The sequence below is a fragment of the Galeopterus variegatus genome, unplaced genomic scaffold, assembly GCF_000696425.1.
Source record: "Galeopterus variegatus unplaced genomic scaffold, G_variegatus-3.0.2 Scaffold2130, whole genome shotgun sequence".
Classification (NCBI taxonomy): domain Eukaryota; kingdom Metazoa; phylum Chordata; class Mammalia; order Dermoptera; family Cynocephalidae; genus Galeopterus; species Galeopterus variegatus.
The window spans coordinates 271,061-278,107 of record NW_007728241.1 but is presented as its reverse complement, the minus strand read 5'-3'; the positions used below and the strand labels follow the sequence as shown (position 1 = coordinate 278,107).

General features: G+C 54.9%; 1 protein-coding gene across 1 annotated transcript in view; it reads right to left on the bottom strand.

Moving 5' to 3' along the window:
- The window catches only part of SBK1 (SH3 domain binding kinase 1), a gene marked incomplete at its 3' end in the record, with an annotated part of 26,709 nt that extends 19,757 nt beyond the window's left edge, over positions 1-6,952 (bottom strand). Inside the window, exon 1 of the mRNA XM_008580579.1 lies at positions 6,299-6,952. The remainder of the gene's footprint in view (positions 1-6,298) is intronic.
- Between the last annotated feature and the right edge of the window lie 95 nt (positions 6,953-7,047).

Here is a 7,047-nt window from a genome sequence, read left to right as displayed (position 1 = left end):
ATCTGAACCCTCGGCGGGAGCGCCGCCGCGCTCCCAAGCGGCGCACTCTCCAGTGCACCACGGGCCGGCCCGAGGAACTGATATTAACAGCAAACCACTGTGGATACTAGAGGCCATTTGCAGCACTTTACCGACATTCATCCACTCAATTCTCACAACGACCTACAAGGCAGGTACTACTATCATCCTCCTGTTTAATGAGTGAGGGATCTGAGGCACAGAGAGTTAAGCACCTTGCCCAAGATCACACAGCTGGGTTGAGGTTGTGTTTTTACCACTAAGCTGTGTTAACTGTGGCCCTACTGCCCCTCCTGGAGACACCTGGGGTCAGGGCTGGCAAGTACCAGAGCTCCCAGGGTGGGAAGGTCTCTTCCCTGCAAGGCCTTAAACCCTGGCTCAGAGCAAGAAGCCCCATGCTCAGGGGCAGGTAAGCCCCTTCCTGCTATGGTAGGGGGCCCTAACAGAGCTAGGGAAGCTGCCCTGGAGGCAGTGGGGGGCAGGAGTTGTGCAGTGGCTCTGTCCTGTCTGCCCCGCCCCCCAGGGCCATCCCAATGCCCAGAGGCAGCTGGTGGTTCTTAGCCCCTCCTGTGACTGACTAAAGCTGCATGGAAGGTGTTAGTGCAGTGGGAGGTCACAGCGGGTCCCAGGCCTTGGATCAGCTCATTTGCATACACCAGCAGGGTGTGACAGAAATGCTAAGAGCAAACACTTAAGCAGCAGGCACAGCTAGAAGTGCTTTACCAGTAGCAGATTCATTTAATCCTCACAACCACTTCAGGAAGTTGGAGCTATTATTACCCCCATTCTACATCAGAAGAAACTGAGGTACAGAGGATAACTGACTTGTCCAAGGTCACGCAGCTGGTGAATGGTAGAGGTGGGATTCAACCCCGTCTGATGACAGTTTCACACAAGTCTTTGGTGGCCCACAGAGCCGGTCTCAAATCTCTGTTCTGGGGTTAATGTAGTGCTGTTCTCAGGCCTAAATGAGAAAATGATGTCCAGTGCCTGGCATGGAGAGTGTGACATTGAAAAACCACTGCTTCCTTCCAACTGTGACATTACATGGTTCCTCGAGTGGGGGCCAGGAGTGGCCAAACTATAGCAGGGAGAGAGAAGAGGGGACTTTAATTGGCTCTTCCAGACCTAGCTGTAGCTGCTTCCTGAGACCTGGAAGGCGGAGCAAAGGGTTGGGACAAGGGTAGTGGGTGGATTGGGGAAAACTTAGGGCCTGAAGAGATGCTAGTCCTGGCTCTGGCCTGGGGCCCGTCACCCGAAAATCACTCCAGCAGAGTTCAGCAGGTGCCTCCCCTGGAAAGCAGAAGCTGAGAATGAAGAGGGCCTAAATACAGCTCCTGGGGCTGGTTAGCTCAGCTGGTTAGAGTATGGGGTTACGACACCAAGTTCCAGTGTTCAAATCCCCTTACCAGCCAGCCGCCATACAAAAAAAAAAAAAAAAAAAAAAAATCCAAACCATAGCCAGGCCACCCAGATCCCTCAGTCAGAGCTCCAGGACAAGGCTGAGGAAGGGTCCTTACAGCCTCTCGACCTTGAACCCCACTCCACCCTTACCCCTACCGGAGCAGGGGCAAGCTCCATGCTCTTAAGCACTATGCACTACTGCCTCTCAAAGACCTCTTCCCATTCTTGGGGATGGTACCAAAAGTCCTATGCCTCCCTAGACCAGCTTCCAAGGAAGTGTAACCGCCGAGGCTTAGCCACCCGCTTGCCAACGCCCCTTTACTAAGAGCCAGTAGTTACTGGCACTTTTTATGTGGCAATCCCTGTCCCTAGGCCCCTTTCATGCTTTAGCTCATGTTATCCCCTCAACAACCCTATGAGGTAGGAGTTATCCCTATTTTATAGATAAGTAAACTGAGGCCTGGAGATGTTAAGTCACTTGCTGAAGGTCACATACCATCTAAATGAGATTCAAACCCAGGCACAGTCCAGAGCCTGTGCTTTCAACCATGGCGTTCTGCCATCTCTTCTGACTGCAGGCTGCTGTAGACCTTTGTCCGCGAAGATGGCATATTCCTTTCCAGGGTCATGCCCAGTGGCTGGGCCCAAGTTCTGGCCCTTGATCCCCGGCCCTGGGCCCAGCTACTTGGCAACACTCATCAGTTTCATTAATGTTTAGGGAATGTTGATACTTCCAAGTGACTCCTGCGTCTAGGCCCCCACCCCTCTGCCTGACCTCTGCCCCCACCCCTCTGCCTGAACTTGGACTCAGTCCTAGAAAGTTAGAACAAGGAGGAAGTGTACAGCTGAAAGAAGCCTTAGTCCAATTACTCTCTGGACAGGTGGGTAAACTAAGGCCTAGACAGCAGCCTTCCCCTAAGAATCCTCAGCAAGGCCAGAGCCTAGAANGGTCATGTCTAGCTCTGCTCGCGTTTGCGACCCCTGCTGTAAACGGGCAGTGACTAGTTAAGGAACGCAGATGGGGTGCACCTTGCTCGCCAGATAGAAAGGAAGAAAGGAGACTGAAGACAGAGTTAGCAGCATGTGGAAAGGACCTGGGTGTGAAAGAGCATTGTCTGTTTGATAACCGGAAATTGGTGGCTTGGATGAGGACAGAGATGAGATAGGGACCGCTCATCCTTTCAGGCCCTATCTCTCTCTCTCAGCCTCATCCTTGCAGGATACTCTTTCCGTAATGAGAAAGTCCCCAACACACCTGGCACCTTCCCTATTTCTTCTAAGTCTTTGATCAGGCTGTTTCCTCAACCCAGCATACTCTTCCCGACCACTCTGTTTCTAGAGATTTTAGAGCTGGGGATTGCAAACTCAAGTACCTATAGATCACACAAATTAGTGACTGGGGTCAGGTCTAAGGTGACAGGGAATGGTGGAAGGAGGCAAAAAGAGGCATCACGGGCCGTGTGTGGCCTGATGACATTTCTTTCTTTCTCTTTTTAAAAGATGACCGGTAAAGGTATCTTAACCCTTGACTTGGTGTTGTCAGCACCACGCTTTCCCAAGTGAGCTAACCGGCCATCCCTATATAGGGATCCAAACCCATGGCCTTGGTGTTATCAGCACAACACTCTCCCAAGTGAGCCAATGTTGATACTTCCAAGTGACTCCTGCGTCTAGGCCCCCACCCCTCTGCCTGACCTCTGCCCCCACCCCTCTGCCTGAACTTGGACTCAGTCCTAGAAAGTTAGAACAAGGAGGAAGTGTACAGCTGAAAGAAGCCTTAGTCCAATTACTCTCTGGACAGGTGGGTAAACTAAGGCCTAGACAGCAGCCTTCCCCTAAGAATCCTCAGCAAGGCCAGAGCCTAGAATCTTGGACTTTTGTTCCTGGGCAAGTGGGACAGTGAAAACAGGTTTTGGGGGTCTGAATGCCTCTAGCACAAGAGTGTGGCTCAAGATGAGGCCAAGAGTGGGAAGCAGGACAGGCTGGATTAGTTCAGGCTCACTTTAGCACTTAGCTATAAAGATACTGCATGGACACTGATCTGTGCATGGTTTGGCTTGGCCATAGGGGAGGCAGGGCACATCTGTAACTGCAGAACACACACACACACACACACACACACAAAGGTCACCTGCTGAGCAAACATTTTTCTGGCCTCCACCCTGGGCTGCAAATCCAGATGCCAGCAGCAGGGGCCAGCAGGTCACATAAGTGAGTGAATAGGCCAGGTGTGGCCTGGGGCAAGCTGGAGGGCCTGTGCCCTGTGTAAAGAAGGTGGTCATTCTTCAGCTCTGGCCTGGGGTTATAATATCATCTGATTTTTCAAGAGGATCCAAAAATCAGTATTTGTATGTGAAATCTCCCAGGTTTATTTTTATTTTTGTTTTTAGCACTGATAACAAATGCAGACATGTAAAATCAGTGAAGTGTGTCTGGGAGCTGTATCTTACATGTGCCGTACAATGTGATGGGCTCAGGTTTAGACAATGCTGATGTGGTGTGGACATGACAGACCTGGGTCCTGTCCCTGGGAGCTCAGAGTCTAGATGTGGACAAACTGTCACAGCCCATGTAGACACATGCCACTGTCTCCATCAGCCAATCAAATTCAGCTCTCTACTAGGTGCCAACTCAGGTCAGATCAGAAGGGGAGGTGGAGGCAGAAAGCTGCTCCTGAGCCATCCAAGTGGTGGGTTTTCAGGTCAGGGGAATAGCACATGATGGAGAGAGAGAATTAAAGGACACAGAAGAGAGAGCCAGGAGTAGAGGAGGTGACTGAGGAGTGGGAGATGCTGCCTGAGAGATGGTTTAGGGCCAGACTGCAGTAGACTGTTGAGCTACTTTATTCTGGACTCAGTGGGGAGCCACAGCAGGTTAAGGAGGAGGGGAGGTCTTACTTCCTGTCTGTGGCCTCTCAGTGGTTTTCCCTCAATGGTCACGGTGACTCAAAGGGAGGAGGGTAGGTCTTACTTCCTGTCTGTGGCCTCTCAGTGGTTTTCCCTCAATGGTCACGGTGACTCAAATCTCTGCTTTTTAGGCTCTGGTTCCACTCCCATGCCTGTGGGATGTGTGACAAGGCCCTGGGAACCCACTGGGAGAAATGAACTCCTTCAGAGATGGGTAGGACACACCTGGATGCTTCTCATGGCCCAAATTCGATCAAAATCTGCCCTGCAGGCTGCAGAGTGATTGGCCTGCTCTCTGTCACTATCTCTGGGCAATGCCACATGTTTGCCCAAGGTCACTCAGTCTTCAGGGCAGCTGGCTCTTCCACAGCCTGTGCTGAGGATAGCTGCCTCAGGTATCCTTGAATTTGAAGGAGGGGCTGCCAGAGGTCTGGCCTGAAGTGCCTGCCACCCTCCTCTCCCGCTGGCCACCTCCCTACTCTTGGGCCAATGCCAGCAGCAGGTGCGGGTGGGGGCACTTGGTGGTGGGAAGGGGAGAGAAAAGGAATCAACTGCCCAGGGTCAGGGCGCCTAAGTCTGCAGCAGGACGGGAATCAGGTGCTTCAGGTGTGGAATCAAGAACTGGTCAGCTGGACCTGACCACGTCCACCTCAACTGGTCCAAGTGTGGCTTGAGCAAATTAAGAACAGCTCAGGGGTCTGATGATCAGGAGAGATCAGGAAATGGGATCAGGATGAACTGGGGAAAAAAGACCCTGATGCCAGTGCGTGGCACATCAAAGACACTAGCTAAAGGTTTGTTGAATGAATCAATGAACAAAGGAACTACTGGTGGGCTACCTGCACCCAGGGTCCTGCCTTCCTGAGCCTCAGTTTGCTCACCTATCAAATGGGCTCAGCATCACTGCTTGCGTGCAGAGGGCTCAGAGAGAAGAGACTGGGGGAAATTCCAGCAGCCCAGAGTATGCTTCCTCGGCAGGGTCCAGCCCCTCCTCAGGATCGCTGGTATTTCAGGGTATAACATCTCCCGGGGGCTCTCAGCTTCCCTAAGAGCTGCATGGGGTTCAGGACCTCACCGAGGGCCAGGCTGGGGTTCTGCTTTCTATACTGCTCAGAAAGCTAAAGCCAGAACTTGAACTTGCCCCTTGGTTGTCTAGGACACAATGACCCAACCCTAGGTTTGGCCCTGGCCGTTTTGGAGGTCAGGAGGAGAAGGCAAAGTCTTGGGTTTGCTGTCCCTGGGACATATGGAGACAGAAAAATGCCCTGACCTGAAATGGCTTTTTCATCTAGACTACCTCCCCTCCCAAGAAACTAGCATGTCACTGGGGGTGGGAGTGTGTGTGGGGTGCCTCCTCCTGTCTGGCAGGGAGCCCAAAGTGTGACTTGGGTGAAGACCCCACTGTGGCCTGGGTGGGGGGTGGTGAAGTCACAGAGAAGAAAAGGGATTCCCATCCACTCTCTCAAACACACCCCTTCTCTGCCCTCTCACAGACAAGGACACACACCCAAAGCCCCAGTCATCACCCAGGACCACATACTGCAGGACCCCTCACCTGTGGACACCCCCACATCTTCTCCCAGGGAGGACTTCACTTGAGAACTCAGCCTGGCCTCCGGGGGAGGGGTATATATACTCCAAGGAGCTTGGGTCCAACACTCCAGGCTCACAGTGTTTTGGGGGGACTCTCCCACTTCCCCCCTCTCCATGGCACAAGGGGCTCCACCGCCACTCCCCCGTGGGGCCGGGGAGCTGCGTCCAAACCTCAGGGCTAGGGTGTGGAATGGGGGAAGGGAGAGGAGGAGGGGGCGGCTCCTCCAAGCGAGACACAAAGAGACGTCCTTCAGCCTCAGCTCCATGGCGACGGCTGGGGAGGGGGAGCGCGCACCCAATACTTCCTTTCCCACCTGCAGGGCTATAGGGACCTCGGTGGCCACTCACCTGCCGCCCCTCACCTGTGCCCAGCTTACCTGGGCTGGGGCCGCGGGGACGTCGCGGCAGGGGGCCTGGGCGCCGTCTCGGTCTTCGTCAGCCCGGCCCGGGGGGGCTCAGGGCTCCACGATCATGGGCCGGGATGCGAAGGGCGCCGCAAGGGGCTCGGTCACCCGGTGCCTGGAGCTTTGCGGGGGGTGGTCCCCGAGGCTTCTTGCTGGTGAGGGTATCTCTTGCTGTCCTTGGGTCCCTAGATGTGGAATTTCGGTGTACCGGAGTTGAGCGGGGGGGTCAGGATCCCCTGATCTAGGGGCGTTCTGAGCTGGGTCTTCGTGTCTTGAGGTGTGGAGTTGCAATGGCCAGGCTCTTGGGAGGGGTTTTCCGCAATCCCGGACGGGGGGCACTGCGTTTCAGGTCTTGGGGGGCCCAGATAGAAGAGGGGGAGTCTTCACCGTACCTAGGGGGGTCGCTGTCTTCCGAATACAGAGGAAGTCTACGCTTTCCCCGGCTGGGGAGTCGCTCTGTGCTGGATCTGGAGGGCCCCCCGCTTTCCTGGGGATCGCTGGATCCTGGATGTATGGGGGGATCCCCGAGCTCCCCCGCTGCCGGGGCTTGCTGGGTCCCGGCCACCGACAGGAGCTAGGAGTTAGCCCCTCAGCCGCTGGGGGGCTCCGTCGCCGCCGCTACGAGCAGCCCGGCCCTGCGGTCCCGGACCCCGGCCTGGCCCGGGCTCTGGCTGCGGCTCCGGCTCGCTCTCCGCCTGGTGCTCGGGCCCCGGCCCCGGCGC